Genomic DNA, 18,217 nt, shown 5'->3' with positions numbered 1-18,217 from the left:
ACGTTAAGTACCCTGAACAGTTCACTATTGCAACAAGCTCTCATGCTTATTTGACTCAGCATTTTGCCTCTCCTCATCATCCCCATAATGGCTATTAGCATTGCTTTCTATAAGGTTAAGGGTTGCAACTCACCATCTAAGCGGAGCCAGATATTTGGGATATTGAGGAGAGATAAAGCGAACTTAGTTTTCCTACAGGAAACACACTTTAAGATCCAACACTTTCCTAACCTGTCCTTCTCATTTTACCCTACTTGGTACCATTGTGGTTCCCCTACGTCAAACTCTAGAGGAGTGAGTATTGGCTTCAAGGGCAAGGTCCCCTTTATCTTAGATGATCAATTATGTGATCCTGAGGGTCGATTCATAATGATTAAGGGTAAGATAGGTCAACACCTGTATACCTTTGTGAATATCTATGCCCCAAACAGTCGCCAGATACCCTGGCTTAAATCAATTTTACTAAAATTGGAGTCTTTTAGAGGTGGCGTTACTGTGGTAGGAGGAGACTTAAACCTTGTCCTAAACCCCCTTATTGACTCCTCTTCACAAAAATCGGTCCAATCCCAAAGGGGCATTTGTTCACTATTACGTGCACTAACCAAAGCTCACCTAATTGATGTCTGGCGAACTATACACCCAGACTCCAGAGACTATACCTTTTATTCATCACTACACAGGTCATATCAACGCCTGGATTATTTGTTTGTCTCAAAGGAACATCTCCATTTGTGTTCCAGAGCTTAAATGGGATCCATAATTTTATCCGACCACGCCCCCATATATTTACACATGAATTCTCCCTTTAACCATAAACCCACTAGCCACTGGCGATTTAATGAACAACTCACCAGCTTACCAGTCATTAAATCTAAACTGAAATGCATACTCGAAGAATACTTCACTACAAACTGCACCCCTGAGGTTTCACCACAAACAATTTGGGATGCCCATAAAGCGTATATAAGGGGCCATTGTATTAGTATTGGGGCTCATCCTAAAAAAGAGAGACAAAAACAGATAGACTTCCTTCATGAAAAAATTAGTTTCCTGGAAAGTGCCCACAAAAGGTCCCAGTTGGAATCACACTTAAAGGAACTTTCCTCATGTAGGGCCTCTCTCAAGAACCTTTTAAATATGGCTTCTGCCAAACTTTACTTGCACTCCCAATACAAAATATTTGCACACGGAAATAAAGCCTCCCGATAGATGATGTCCAGACTCAAGCGTAGAAAACAAAATAATTATGTACATAAACTGAAGACCCCAGAAGGTGCATTAACCTTTGAACCTAATAAAATTGCTTCCTAATTTAGGCATTATTACAAATCCCTTTACAACCTCAACTCGCCGCAATCTCTTTCGGGTGACATGGTAGCTCCGCCACCTCTTGATCCATATTTTGCTGGCTTAGCTCTCCCCTCTCTCTCGGAACAGGATAAAATTCACTTAGCTTCCCCTTTCTCTTCTGAGGAACTTTTAGAGGCCATTAGAAATTCCCCTAAGGGGAAATGCCCAGGTCCTGATGGGCTCCCTATACCCTACTACATGTCTTTTCATGAAGTACTGATCTCGCACCTCCTACCAGTATATAATGGCACCTTGCAAGGGATACCATTATCGACTGATATGACCAAAGCTCACAATACTCTAATTCCCAAGGAGGGTAAAGACCATTCTTTATGTCCCAATTACAGACCCATCTCTCTTTTTAATATAGATCTAAAACTCTTAGCCAAGATGCTTGCAAACAGGTTAGCAAAATTCCTCCCTTCACTAATCCACAGAGATCAAGTGGGTTTTGTGAAATAAAGAGAGGGGAAGGATAACACGGCCCGTATTCTCAACATCATCCACTATGTCAAGAGAAAAGGCCTCCCTCTGGTCCTTCTCAGCACTGATGCTGAGAAGGCCTTCGACAGAGTCAACTGGTCCTTTATGTACTCAGCGTTGCAGTCTCGCAATTTTCCCCTTCCCTTTATATTTGCAATAAAAGCAATGTATCATCATGCCTCAGCTTCAGTTACGGTCAACGATACCTTATCTGATCCCTTTAGGATTCGTAATGGTACCCGTCAGGGCTGTCCTCTATCTCCCCTCCTGTTTGTCCTTGCCCTAGAACCCCTTCTACAGACTATTCGGTTGAATAGTGACATCCAGGGAATAACTCTAGGTGACCAACAACACAAAATAGCCGCCTTTGCGGATGATTTGCTTTTAATAATAAGCAATCCCGAATTAGCTCTCCCTAAGATTTACGGCCATCTGGAAACATATGGATCACTTTCTAATTTTAAGGTGAATCACAATAAATCACTAATAATTTCAACTGGCCTTAAAAGGTCTTTGAAGAATCATCTAGAATCGTGTTCGCCTTTTAATTGGTCTTCCCCTTTCCTAACTTACTTAGGCATTAAAATGAGTACAGACCCCAATCAACTCTTTAACTTGAACTATATCCCTCTCCAAAATAAACTGGCTGAAGACTTAACTTCCCTCGATGTCCCTACACTTTCGTGGTTTGGGAGGAAAAATATATTACTTTCTCTCGTCATCCCTAAACTTACTTACCTCCAACAGACCTTACCAATACCCATCCCCTCCACGTACTACTCTAAACTTAGGTCCATGTTCCGTTCATTTATATGGAATAAGAAAAAGGCTAGAATGTCCTATAAATCTTTGTCTTACCCGAGAGAGATGAGAGGTATAGCTTTACCAGACCCTGAACTTTATGGCAGAGCTATTTTACTCACTAGAGTAGTAGACTGGTTGACGGCCCCCAAACAGAAATCCTGGGTCCCGATGGAGGAAACCTTGCTGGGGCTTCCTTTCAGAGCGGCTCTACTGGGACGCATGTCTCCATTGCCCCCTCATCCTAATATCACCCCGGTTATGAAAGCCACCCTAAATGCGTTAAACGCCTTGCAGAACTCACCCCTAAGTTCCCCACTCCCATCTCCTATCCTTAAAGTGGGAGATATATTTAATTTAGCTCCCATGGCCTTACAGAGCAGCCTTCCCACTGATATTGGTCAGTCTAAGCTGAAATTGATAGATCTCTATAACGAGGATCAATTAACTCCCATAAAAGAAATGTGCGATCTCTTGAAAATTCTGTGTTCTAGCTTTAACGGGCTTCACTTCCTGCGGGCATACATGTCTCAAAATGTCCAATTACATACGTTGCTACGCCCTATTACATGATTTGAACATATTATTTCTCAGGATTCTACCCCACATAAATTGATCTCACAATGGTATAACAGATTGAGAACTCCTCCTGCTGCCCTAACGCCAGCTTTCATTAGACTTTGGGAAAAAGACCTAGATAAAAGTCTCTCCCCAGAAGACACCCTCATCATTTATAACTCTTCACATAAAACCTCAAGATGTGTCAAGATTCAGGAGAATAACTATAAAGTCATCACAAGGTGGTATAAAACCCCTGACAAGACATGTTTCTACTCAGCTTCAGCATCAGACACATGTTGGAGATGCTCAAAAGAAAGGGGCGCTTTTATCCACATATGGTGGACATGCCCAATTTTACAAAGATGGTGGGAAAAGATTTTTCAAATCTGTAATGAAATTTGTAAATCAGATATTATTCCATCTCCGGAAGTTGCCCTCCTGAATCTTTTGCCTCGTAACCCCCCCCCCCCCAATCTACCTCTTTTTAAACATCTAGTGAATGCTGCAAAACTGTTGATCCCTCTATTATGGCTATCCTCTGAGGTTCCCTCTTTGGATCAATGGTATCAGAAAATTTATCAAATTTACCGACTAGAGGAGCTGTCCTCATGAGAATTGAGATCTCATCATAAGTTTCTAAAGGTCTGGAATCAATGGATTTCCTTTAGAGGCTATTAGACTAGTGATAACGTAATTAACGGTCTTCCAGGGTGTACAGTTTTTAAGGGTTTACTCCATCTATTTACCCCTTTACATCCTCCATACCTCCTCTCATATTAACTATTTACAAACTGTACAGAAGGTACTATTTTTCCCGATGTGGCCCGTCTCGGATGAGTTATAACACTCGGTTTTGAGGTAACTCTTAGACATATTGTGACAATCAATGACACCTCAATGAATATTTTCCATCTGATGTTTTTCTACTGATTAACCTTATGGACTTTGCCACATTATAATTATTGTATATCTGACAGACCTGTATTCTGTTTTAACCTATGAAAGAGTAGTGGAGCTTTGTCACTTCTCCTCTGCTCTATTTTTGTATTGTATTGATTTATTCAATAAAATCTGCTAAAAATAAATAAAAAAAACAAAAAAAAGCCATTTTTGGCACCTTACATTACAAAAAGTGTAATACCAAGCGATTAGGGATGAGGGATTATGGATGGCTCCTCTCCATAACTTCGGCGGATCCACTGCCAGTTTAGGGGTTTATTAAGACCGGCGTCTTAAATGCCTGTCTTAATAAATGTGCCGCATAATGTTTTCTAATTTAGTTTTATTTTCTGATTGCAGATTTTTAATTATGTCTCTTGGAAATGACTATGGGGGCAGCCATCTTGTCTGAGCTGTCCTTAACAGCATTTACAGATATGCTTTACGGCAGCCACCATGGTCCATAGACACAATAGTCAGGAGGGGACCTCATATGTGAGAGTTTTTTAGGCATGCTCTGTGATCTGTGCAGAGGTCATTGATAGGGATGAACGAACCCGAACTGCAAAGTTTGGGTTCGTACCGAACTTTGCGAGTTCGGTTGGCTGGACATTTTCACTGAAGTCTGGGTTCGGGTACAGTGTTCGAGTGATTTTATTATTTTCCATTATAACATAGTTATATCAGAAAATAATAGAATTCTTAAGACAGAATGCAAAACAATATGGACATTTAAGGGTTGAAAAAACAGAAAACAACTCACCTCATCCACTTGATCGTGCTGCAGCAGCTTCTTCTATCTTCTCTGAACAGGACCTGCAAAATTGCGATGTGCGCAATGACGTCACTGAGCTCTCCTATGTAGTGACGTCCTCACGCATATCGCCGGTCCTTTGGCAGGTCCTGTTCAGTGAAGATAGAAAAAGCTGCTGCAGTGCGATAAAGTGGATGAGGTGAGTTGTTTTTGTTTGTTTTTTTAACCCCTAAATGGCCATATTGTTTTACATTCTGTTTTAAGAAAGCTATTATTTTCCGATATAGTCAACAAAAAAGGTAAATTCCAGCTCACCAAATACTCCCCATGCACGGAACGAACCGGACAAGTCCTCTCAACTAGAGATGTCGCGAACATAAAATTTTCCATTCTCGAATGGCGAACGCGAACTTCTGCGAATGTTCGCGAACTGGGCGAACCGCCATAGACTTCAATAGACAGGCGAATTTTAAAACCCACAGGGACTCTTTCTGGCCGCAATAGTGATGGAAAAGTTGTTTTAAGGGGACTAACACCTGGACTGTGGCATGCCGGACGGGGATCCATGGCAAAACTGCCATGGAAAATTACATAGTTGACTCAGAGTGTGGTAAGTTGAATTCGCAATGCGATTAATATAACCTGCATTAATCGCATTGCGAATTTTAACTTAGATCTGAGTTCCTAATGGTTGTATTGCTAGAATTGACGAATATAACGAATATAGCACTATATTCTCAATCTTCGTTATATTCTAGCAATACAACCATTAGGAACCCAGCTCTAAGTTGAATTCGCAATGCGATTAATATAACCTGCATTGCGATTACAACTTAGTCAAATTTGTGACACTGCAGCTTCCGAATAATTCTAAGATGGATGCTGTCCTTGCTTTTTGATAGGAGGTGGGAGGGTCTGGGAGGGAGGGTCTGCTGCTGATTGGCTGGAATGTGTCTGCTGACTGTGAGGTACAGGGTCAAAGTTTGTTCAATGATGATGTATAGGGGGCGGACCGAACATCGCATATATTCGCCCGCCGCGGCGAACGCGAACAAGCTATGTTTGCCGGCGAATAATTCGGGACATCTCTACTCTCAACATGCAAAATAAAAGGAAAGGTTCCAGAACTTCATATTCCGGTTATTGCTTTGTCTTTATTTCATTACTGGTTGCAGATTACATCTTGTGGAAATCACATCCCGCCAACGCAACAGGTTAACATGTTTCGAACTCCAAGGTTCTTAATCATAACCCTGTGTGGTGTTCAGCTTCAGGGGTAAAAATGGACATCAACCTCCAATAGGCGAATAGGGAGGGTGGAAACAAAACATGGGAGGGGGAGGGAAGGAAGGAAAAAGGAAAAAAACATGAGGATAGGGGGATGGGAATTCACCCTGGGCTGAACACCTCATAATCAATCAACTGTCACACTTATATTTGCGGTATGCCAGACCAAACAGGGGAATTATACGTGAGGTCACGGTGTGAGCAATAGGTGGGACGAGGTCAATACAGTTCTGGTTACTCACGGTTATGTCGTCCCTGGGCAAGCTCGCACAAGTGATGAGGAGAACGGCACAAGAATTCTCTGGGGCACACTCTGGTGTAAGAGACACAGGCCAGATGGTGGTTCGAGGTGCCCTTGATGGTCTGTATTAATGTGCCTATGGAAAGGTCCCTTGTAGTCGTGACGCCAGTACCTTTTATGGTGGTACAACCATTTACTGCAGTGTTAACTGAGGAATTGGAGACTAAGACAAGGATGGTGCAATACAGCTTATAACTTTTACTGAACGTTGCTCCTGATAACGGTTACATCCAAGTATAAAACAGTCTCTCTAAAATGGACAGAAGTAAAGCTGCAACAGGTCCACCGCTGACTAGAGATGTCCCGAACTATTCGCCGGCGAATAGTTCCCGGCGAACATTGCTTGTTCGCGTTCGCTGCGGCGGGCGAACATATGCGATGTTCGGTCCGCCCCCTATTCGTCATCATTGTGTAAACTTTGACCCTGTACCTCACAGTCAGCAGACACATTCCAGCCAATCAGCAGCAGACCCTCCCTCCCAGACCCTCCCACCTCCTGGACAGCATCCATTTTAGATTCATTCGGAAGCTGCATTCTCAGTGAGAGGAGGGACAGTGCTGCTGCTGCTGCTGATTTAATAGGGAAATCGATAGCTAGGCCAGTGTATTCAGTGTCCACTCCAGTCCTGAAAGACTCATCTGATCTCTGCTGTAAGGACAGCACCCCAAAAAGCCCTTTTTATGGCTAGAACATCAGTCTGCTTTTTTTTCCCTGTGTAATCTAATTGCAGTTGCCTTCCTGCGTGTGTGTCAGGCTCACAGCGTATACTGTGCCCAATTGCCCAGTGTCACCACTCATATCTGGTGTCACAGTAGCTTGCATTTAAAAAAAAAAAAAAAACTTTTTTGACTGTAATATAATAGCAGTCAGTTGCCGGCACGCACGTGTGTTTCATGCCCTGCAAGTGCACAGTGTCACTTCAGCGCAACTCATATCTGGTGTCACAGTACCTTGCACGCATAGTACAACTTAACGAATCAAAAAAAAAAATGACAGGCAGAGGCAGGCCACCCCGCAGGGGCCGTCGTGGTCATGGTGCTGTGATTCCCTTTGGCCCTAGAATAATGCCCAGTGTTCAGAGGCCACGTACCCTGAACTCGAAAAGTTCTGAGGACATAGTTGACTAGCTTACACAGGACACCCAATCTTCTACAGCTTCCGCTCTGAACTTTGACACACCATCCTCCTCCAGCTCAGCTTCGGGCACCTCTCAAGTTACCACTTGCCCGCCTGCCGCCACCACCAACACTAGCACCACAGCCGCTCCACTTGATCTGTCAGAGGAGTTATTTACACATCAGTTGGAAGAAATTAGTTATGCGCAACCATTATTGCCAGAGGATGTAGATAACAGGGATATGTCTCAGTCAGGCAGCATTACACACATGGACGTACGGTGTGATGATGATGATGTTGTACCCGCTGCTTCCTTTGCTGAGTTGTCAGATACAAGTGAAGTGGTTGATGATGACAATGTGTCCGTGGATGTCACGTGGGTGCCCGCTTGAAGAGAAGAAGAACAGGGGAAAAGTTCTGATGGGGAGACAGAGAGGAGGAAGAGACGAGTTGGAAGCAGAAGGAGGTCGTCGCAAGGAGCTAGTGGCACAGTCAGACAGCATGCATCGGCACCCGGGGTCAGCCAGACAGCACGCCAATCAACGCATGCTGTTGCCACCACCAGAATGCCGTCATTGCAGAGCTCAGCAGTGTGGCATTTTTTTGTGTATCTGCCTCTGACAACAGCGATGCCATTTGCAACCTGTGCCAAAAGAAACTGAGTCGTGAGAAGTCCAACACCCACCTAGGTACAACTGCTTTGCAAAGGCACATGATCGCACATCACAAACGCCTATGGGATCACACATGATGACGAGTAGAAGCAGCACACAAACTCAAAGCCACCATCCTCCTCCTGGTCCAGCATCTTCAGCCACGTCAACCACTGCTGTCCTCCTTGCCCCCTCTCAACCATCTGCCACTCCGTCTCTCGCCTTGAGCAGTTCCTGCTCATCTGCCCTGTCTGTCAAGGACATGTTTGAGCGTAAGAAGCCAATGTCACAAAGTCACCCCCTTGCCCGGCGTCTGACAGCTGGTTTGTCTGAACTCTTAGCCCGCCAGCTTTTACCATACAAGCTAGTGGAGTCTGAGGCGTTCAAAAAATTTGTAACTATTGGGACACCGCAGTGGAATGTACCCGGCCGAAATTTATTTGCACAAAAGGCAATCCCCAACCTGTACTCGATTGTGCAAAAGGAAGTAATGGCATGTCTGGCACACAGTGTTGGGGCAAGGGTCCATCTGACCACTGATACCTGGTCTGCAAAGCACGGTCAGGGCAGGTATATCACCTACACTGCGCATTAGGTAAACCTGCTGACGGCTGCCAAGCATGGAATGCGTGGCTCTGCAGAGGAGTTGGTGACACCACCACGACTTGCAGGCAGGCCTGCTGCCACCTCCTCTACTCCTCCTACTCCATCCTCTTCCATAACCTCCTCGGCTGAGTTCTCTTCTGCTGCTGCGTCTTGCTCCACATCAACGGCACTCCCCCAGCTCCCCAGGGGCTATTCCACATCCCGGATACGGCAGCGTCACGCCGTCTTGGGGTTGACTTGCCTGAAAGCAGAGAGTCACACCGGACCAGCACTCCTGTCCGGCCTGAACGCACAGGTGGATCAGTGGCTGACTCCGCACCAACTGGAGATCGGCAAAGTGGTGTGTGACAACGGAAGCAATTTGTTGGCGGCATTGAATTTGGGCAAGTTGACACATGTGCCGTGCATGGCACATGTGTGTAATCTGATCGTACAACGCTTTGTGCATAAGTACCCAGGCTTACACGGCCATGGCGCACTTTTCCGATATTCAGCGGCGAAACAACATGCCGGTGAGGCGCTTGATTTGCGACAGCCCGACACGTTGGAATTCAACACTCCTAATGTTTGACCGCCTGCTCCAACAAGAAAAAGCCGTCAACGAGTATTTGTATGACCGGGGTGCTAGGACAGCCTCTGCGGAGCTGGGATTTTTTTTGCCACGTTACTGGACGCTCATGCGCAATGCCTGTAGGCTCATGCGTCCTTTCGAGGAGGTGACAAACCTAGTCAGTCGCACCGAAGGCACCATCAGCGACATCATCCCATTTGTTTTCTTCCTGGAGCATGCCCTGCGAAGAGTGCTGGATCAGGCCGTAGATGAGCGTGAAGAGGAAGAATTGTGGTCACCATCACCACCAGAAACTGCCTTATCAGCATCGCTTGCTGGACCTGCGGCAACGCTGGAAGAGGATTGTGAGGAAGAGGAGTCAGAGGAGGAATGTGGCTTTGAGGAGGAGGAGGAGGAGGAAGACCAACCACAACAGGCATCCCAGGGTGCTCGTTGTCACCAATCTTGTACCCGTGGTGTTGTACGTGGCTGGGGGGAAGAACATACCTTCAGTGAGATCACTGAGGACGAGGAATGGGACATGAGTAGCTCGGCATCCAACCTTGTGCAAATGGGGTCTTTCATGCTGTCGTGCCTGTTGAGGGACCCTCGTATAAAAAGGCTGAAGGAGAACGACCTGTACTGGGTGTGCACGCTACTAGACCCCCGGTATAAGCAGAAAGTGCCTGAAATGTTACCGAATTACCGGAAGTCGGAAAGGATGCAGCAGTTCCAAAACAAGTTAAAAAGTATGCTTTACACAGCGTATAAGGGTGATGTCACAGCACAACGGGAATCTAACAGGGGAAGAGGTGAAAGTAATCCTCCTCCTCCCACGACCACGTCGGCAAGGACTGGACGCTTTACAGACGTGTTGTTGATGGATGACATGCAGAGCTTTTTAAGTCCTACGCATCGCCACAGCCCTTCGGGGTCCACCCTCATAGAACGACTCGACCGACAGGTAGCAGACTACCTCGCCTTAACTGCAGATATCGACACTCTGAGGAGCGATGAACCCATTGACTACTGGGTGTGCAGGCTTGACCTGTGGCCTGAGCTATCCCAATTTGCGATAGAACTTATGGCCTGCCCCGCTTCAAGTGTCCTGTCAGAAAGGACCTTCAGTGCAGCAGGAGGTATTGTCACTGAGAAGAGAAGTCGCCTAGGTCAAAAAAGTCTAGATTACCTCACCTTTATTAGGATGAATGAGGGATGGATCCCGAAGGGACTGACAGTGGGCGATACATTAGACTAAAAAAGGCCTGATGAGATGAGCTGCCTTGGGCTAAAAATGGTCCACACGCTGCTGTATTTTATCTCTGAATGCCGGATGACTTGTGTGACTTATGCGCCACCAACTAGGGTTCAAGCCGCAATGTTTTAGGGCACTTTCTGCCTGGGAAACAAACATCAATTTTTCTGGCTGCTGCTACAGCAGCGGCTGCAACAATACCTAATTTTTCAGGCATGTGTTCATGCCTAATTTTTCTGGCCTCTGGTGCTGCTCTGTGGCTGCAAAAACCAAACCAAAAAAAAGGCACACACATGTGTCAATTCCCCTTCGTGATCGTTACCTTGTTGTGGTGAAGGGGCTTGAGTATAACAATGAAGCAACCACCTCTATGATTGTGTTGGCAATGTTGGCACACCCCAGATGATAAGGTCGTTGTTTCATTGTGAACAGACCAAAAGCGATCGGCTGTATAATTTTGCATAGAAAAAACATTAATTTTCTTTGTGATCATCTAAGGTGATCATTAAAGCCTACTAGGCCAACAATGGGCCGACACTGCAGAATCATTGTTTTCTGGGTCACTTAACTGTCACTGAACTACCTCAGCACGACCATAGGCTTTGAAAACCTCCCATCGCCTGCAATCTCCCAAACGTGCGCACGAGCACAGTCATCACTACACCAAGATTGACGCATAGAGGAATAAAATTTATGTCATGAGTGTGTCAACTATTGACAACTCTTTGCGGTTGTCTTAAATCTATTCTATAGACGGCCCCTGATAGGGGACGTAACAGGGATTAAACTGATAGGAATAGTACTACTTAACACACCACTCATATCTGGTGGCACATTAGATTGCACGCGCAGTGCCCCAAATTGGAATTAAGAGGACCGACCAAGCATCTTTTTCCATCTACCGGTTCCTAAAATCGATTCCATATACACGTCCCCTGATAGGGGACGTAACAGGGATTAAACTGATAGGAATAGTACTACTTAACACACCTTATAATAATAATAATACTAGTAAACGTAACAGGGATTAAACTGTGATAGGAATAGTACTACTTAACACACAGTACTGTGTTACTTTATGTTGTATTGCTAGAATTTCTAGAATTGACGAATATAGCACTATATTCTCAATCTTCATTATATTCTAGCAATACAACCATTAGGAACTTAGATCTAAGTTGTATTCGCAATGCGATTAATACAGGTTATATTAATCACATTGCGAATTTAACTTACCACACTCTGCGTCAACTACGTAATTTTCCATGGGAGCTTTGCCATGGATCCCCCTCCGGCATGCCACAGTCCAGGTGTTAGTCCCCTTGAAACAACTTTTCCATCACTATTGTGGCCAGAAAGAGTCCCTGTGGATTTTAAATTTCGCCTGTCTATTGAAGTCTATGGCGGTTCGCCAGGTTCGCCCGTTCGCGAACATTTGCGGAAATGTGCGTTTGCCGTTCGCGAACTGAAGATTTTATGTTCGCGACATCTCTACTGCTGACAGGTGTAATGTCTGTCTAGCTCTTAAATGATATAGGTTTGTAGCCTTACTGGTAGGGGACATCTAGGCTAGTCCTGGTTTCCCAGGGCAGGTTAGTAAGGCTGCCGGAGGCTGGTGAATCCTTCACTTTTGAATCCAAAGGTCCTAAGGCGCTTGTGGAGATGGCCGTAACCCTTTGGGGGTCTCCTTCTTTAGTAATCTCTGAATTAATATCCTGCTGAGTGAAAAAGACTGCTAGACTGCACTCTCACTATAGACTGAACTGGACACAACTGGTCTGAAACTAACTGGCTAGGCCTGAGCTTGATTATATATATGGGAGGTGTTATCTCCTCCTAGTGGTAGGCTCAGTGTAATGCAATCTAAATACACCTGTAAGCAGCGATTATACATGAAGATGCATTGCAGCATTAAAACAGGCTATATATGGAATGCAAAGCAATACACAACAACTTTGCAGTACCCACGAGGGTAGTGGGACACTGCAAAAATACTGCAGTTTTCTCTCCAGTCAAAAATCCTGAACACTTGCCGGAATGCCAGATCTGGCATCAATTTCAATTGAAATGTATTAGTGCCGGATCTGGCATTAAGTGTTCCGACAAAACGGATCCGGCTTTCTGGTCTGCACTAGTGTTGAGCGCGATATTCGAAAAGCAAATCTTTATTACGAATATTGGCACTTCATGATTTAGCGAATATTTCAAATATAGTGATTTACAGTATATTCGTAAAAACAAATTAATACACAAATTCACAGTACACATATTCTTGATTGTGTCCAAAAAGTCCAAAGGCTCCAATCTTACTTACATTGATGAGTAAGTGATTGAAGCTCGAATCTTCGTAATGCAAATTTATTTGCGCTGCTGCGAATATCGGCACTTATACATGAAGAGAGAGGCAAAGAGCTTAGCATTTATATAGCACCATTTTAGCGAATATGTAGAATTTCGAAATATTCGCTTTACGAATATTCAATTATTATAATTTTTTTTTTGTTTCCACAGTACACATTACAATGATCTGTACTGTGTAATGTCATCCCCCTGTTTCTTGATTGTGTCCCAAAAGTCCAAAGGCTCCAATCTTACTTACATTGACGAGTAAGTGATTGAAGCGTGAATCTTCATAATGCGAATTTATTTGCGCTGCGAATATCGGCACTTATCCCTGAAGAGAGAGGCAAAGAGCTTAGAATTTATATAGAACTATTTATAATACACTGCTCAAAAAAATAAAGGGAACACAAAAATAACACATCCTAGATCTGAATTAATTAAATATTCTTCTGAAATACTTTGTTCTTTACATAGTTGAATGTGCTGACAACAAAATTACACAAAAATTAAAAAATGGAAATCAAATTTTTCAACCCATGGAGGTCTGGATTTGGAGTCACTCTCAAAATTAAAGTGGAAAAACACACTACAGGCTGATCCAACTTTGATGTAATGTCCTTAAAACAAGTCAAAATGAGGCTCAGTAGTGTGTGTGGCCTCCACGTGCCTGTATGACCTCCCTACAATGCCTGTGCATGCTCCTGATGAGGTGGCGGACGGTCTCCTGAGGGATCTCCTCCCAGACCTGGACTAAAGCATCTGCCAACTCCTGGACAGTCTGTGGTGCAACGTGACGTTGGTGGATAGAGCGAGACATGATGTCCCAGATGTGCTCAATTGGATTCAGGTCTGGGGAACGGGCGGGCCAGTCCATAGCATCAATGCCTTTGTCTTGCAGGAACTGCTGACACACTCCAGCCACATGAGGTCTAGCATTGTCTTGCATTAGGAGGAACCCAGGGCCAACCGCACTAGCATATGGTCTCACAAGGGGTCTGAGGATCTCATCTTGGTACCTAATGGCAGTCAGGCTACCTCTGGCGAGCAAATGGAGGGCTGTGCGGCCCTCCAAAGAAATGCCACCCCACACCATTACTGACCCAATGCCAAACTGGTCATGCTGGAGGATGTTGCAGGCAGCAGAACGTTCTCCACGGCGTCTCCAGACTCTGTCACGTCTGTCACATGTGCTCAGTGTGAACCTGCTTTCATCTGTGAAGAGCACAGGGCGCCAGTGGCGAATTTGCCAATCTTGGTGTTCTCTGGCAAATGCCAAACGTCCTGCACGATGTTGGGCTGTAAGCACAACCCCCACCTATGGACGTTGGGCCCTCATATCACCCTCATGGAGTCTGTTTCTGACCATTTGAGCAGACACATGCACATTTGTGGCCTGCTGGAGGTCATTTTGCAGGGCTCTGGCAGTGCTCCTCCTGTTCCTCCTTGCACAAAGGCGGAGGTAGCGGTCCTGCTGCTGGGTTGTTGCCCTCCTACGGCCTCCTCCACGTCTCCCGATGTACTGGCCTGTCTCCTGGTAGCGCCTCCATGCTCTGGACACTATGCTGACAGACACAGCTAACCTTCTTGCCACAGCTCGCATTGATGTGCCATCCTGGATAAGCTGCACTACCTGAGCCACTTGTGTGGTTTGTAGACTCCGTCTCATGCTACCACTAGAGTGAAAGCACCGCCAGCATTCAAAAGTGACCAAACATCAGCCAGGAAGCATAGGAACTGAGAAGTGGTCTGTGATCACCACCTGCCGAACCACTCCTTTATTGGGGGTGTCAGGCTAATTGCCTATAATTCCCACCTGTTGTCTATCCCATTTGCACAACAGCATGTGAAATTGATTGTCACTCAGTGTTGCTTCATAAGTGGACAGTTTGATTTCACAGAAGTGTGATTGACTTGGAGTTACATTGTGTTGTTTAAATGTTCCCTTTATTTTTTTGAGCAGTGTATATATATATATACAAACCCTCTCCTCCCCTCTCCTTGCCCAGCTCTCTATAGTTTTATCACCATTTTTGTTGTTGGTATCATTGGGGCTCATGTTTATTAATATTTTAAATTATATTTTAGATGTGACATTAATAAAGGTTAACTTTTATGGCACTTTTAGTGAATCGACTATTTGAAGCTACCTTTGGAGAACATCACTTGCCACTAGGGTATATTTCCTGGATTGAAGACCTATGAGACTTTATTGATCATATGGGGGTTGGACCTCAAAAATAATTTCTTCTGATGGGTCCAAAAAACTGGAATTTGACCTTGATCCTAACATCTCCATAAGGCATATCAAGGATATTTAAAAAAAAAATTGCACTAAAGGTAGTGAACATAGAGTCAACAAATTCCTTTATACTTAAATTATATAACTGCAAATTCGACATTTATTGAATATTTCCTGCAGAGATTTTTTGATTTCCTTATTCCTCAGACTGTATATGATGGGGTTGATGAATGGAGTAAATACAGTATACAGCAGAGATAGGAGTTTACTAGTATTCAGGGTTTGTCCTTCTGTTGGGAAAACGTAAACACTCAGTATAGTAACAAAGAATATGATGACTACAATGAGGTGGGAGCTACAGGTGGAGAAGGCTTTCTGTCTACTGATTCTGGACTGAAACCGCAAGATGGTGACAATAATATTAGTATAAGATATGATAATTATCGTGATTGGGCTCAGGAGTAAAAGAAAGCACAGTATATAGTTCACTAACTCCATAGTATACACCCCCGAACAGGCAATTTTCATTAGGGGAACTTGATCACAGTAGAAATGGTCAATGACATTTGGTCCACAAAACGTCAGCTTTGATGTAAATAAGGTTGCAATAAATGACAAAAAGAAACTTAACACCCAACACATGGCGGCCAATATCACACAGCGTTTTTTTGTCATGATAGAAGAATAGAGGAGGGGATTACAGATGGCCACATATCTGTCATAAGACATCACTGTGAGAAGAAGACATTCAGATGCTTCTGTAGTACCAAAAACATAAAATTGTGTCATACAACTAATAACAGTAATGGTTGACCCATTATTCAGTAGGATGTGGAGCATGTTGGGAACAATATTTGAAGTTAAGAAGATATCAGTAATAGACAGCTGTGAGATGAAGAAGTACATTGGGGCATGGAGGTTCTTGCTGGTGGACACCAGGGTGATGATCAGGAAGTTCCCACATATTGTCCCACAATATATCATCAGGATGAGACAGATTAGGTAAATTCTTAAATAACGGCTGCTTTGAAATGCTACAATGAAAAACTCAGTGACCGTAGTCATGTTCTTCTCCTGCATAAATAACAATAAAAGTGTTAGGAATTAGTTGTCTGATTATCGACCAGAACAAGTAAATCATTAAATGCATTTGTCATGATATTTTATAGGAGTAAACCTTAAAGGGGTTGTTCCATTGTAAGCACATCCCCTATACATGGGGTAGGTGAGGAGTACCGTATCGGCAGGGGTCCAAACAATCTCAGAAATAGAGGCCTTGTGTTCTCCGAATGAATGGAGTGATGGTCACTCCACCAAACTGAGGGACTGCCAGAGACAGCTAAGTAAAAGAGCTCGGCTGTCTGTGGCAGCCCCATATATTGGGATAATGTAGAAACCATCATTATATTCAAGGAACACTGGGCCCGCATTATGGTGATCGCTGATGACCACAGTAGTTGGACCCCAACCAACCAGACACATCTTGTGGATATGCTGTAAGGGTTTGTAATGGGACAACCCCCTTAGACAATTGGTAGGCCTAAGGCTACTTTCACTCTAGTATTTTTGCTCGATCCGGCAGGGTTCAACAAAACCGCTTCCATTACTGATAATACAACCATCTGCATCCGCTATGAATGGTTCCGGTTGTATTATCTTTAACGTACCCAAGACGGATCCATTACGAACTACATTGAAGGTCAATAGTGGATGGATCCGTTTTCTATTGTGGAAGATTGTGGCAGTGAAAACGGATCTGTCCCCATTGACTTGCATTGGGGGTCATGCCGGATCCGTCTCGCTCCGCATCCCAGGACGGAAAGCAAACTACAACATGTTGAGGTTTGTTCTCCGATATGGAAACGCAACTAAACGGAACGGAATGCATTTTGGAGCATTTTATTCTGTTCAGTTCAGTTTTGTCCTCGTTGACAATGAATGGGGACAAAACTGAAGCGTTTTTTTTTTCCGGTATTGAGCCCCTATGATGGATCTCAATACCGGAAAACTAAAACGCTAGTGTGAAAGTCGCCTAACATATGTGGTATCAGGATAGTTCTTTTATGTGAGGGGATTCCAGGGACATGTCTTCATTTTATGTGAGTGACAAATGTTACAACTGACGTCCCGCTGCAATAGCTGGGATCAGAGAGAATTCTGATGCTGCATGTTTAACCCCTTAGATGTCACAGACAATAACGTGCTTCAGAAGGATAAACAATAAAGCGATTTATTCTGTCGACAGGACTATTTTTTCCGTTATGTATAACAGAAAAAAACTGAACCGTTAGGTGCCCCCATAGACATATATTAGGACAGAGCAAAACAGAAGGGTTCCGTTTTGTATTATGTCTTAAAATTCCATTACATTCCGTTATAACGGAACCTATAACGGAATTCGTTAATGTGAATGTGAAACCACCCTAACACTGATAGGCACAAAGCATAGGAACTGAAAAATTTAAAATCAAAGTCGCAAATAAATAAATGAGTCAAGTTTATAAAAAATAGGAAAATGTATACTTTGGGCTATATTCACACAACGGTGAAAAAAAATGGCTATGAAAAACAGACACTCAGTTTTTCATGTTTCTTTTTAAACCAGTTTTGCTTCCATTTTCAGATTTTCACTGGCTTTTTTTTAAATCCCAATCCCTGCATTATACATGATGTCCCCCATAGTGGCCCCAGCAGTAATAATGTGTCTAAGAAGTAAAAATTTCCCCTCAAGTGGGCCCCAATATCCCCCATAGTGGCCCTCAACTCTAATATTGTGCTTTTTTTTAAAAGCACAAAATAAAATAAAATAAAGTGAATTACCCACCTCATCCACTTGCACATGCAGAGGCAGACACTCCTCTCTTGATACTGAAGGACCTGCATGATGACATCACCATGCGCTCCCAGCATGATCGCTGAGAGCAGATGATGATGTCATCACATTTGGAATGTAGGTCCTTCGGCAGGTCCTTCAGCAT

The sequence above is a fragment of the Bufo bufo genome, chromosome 1, assembly GCF_905171765.1.
Source record: "Bufo bufo chromosome 1, aBufBuf1.1, whole genome shotgun sequence".
Classification (NCBI taxonomy): Eukaryota; Metazoa; Chordata; class Amphibia; order Anura; family Bufonidae; genus Bufo; species Bufo bufo.
Note: the sequence above shows the minus strand (reverse complement) of the source record.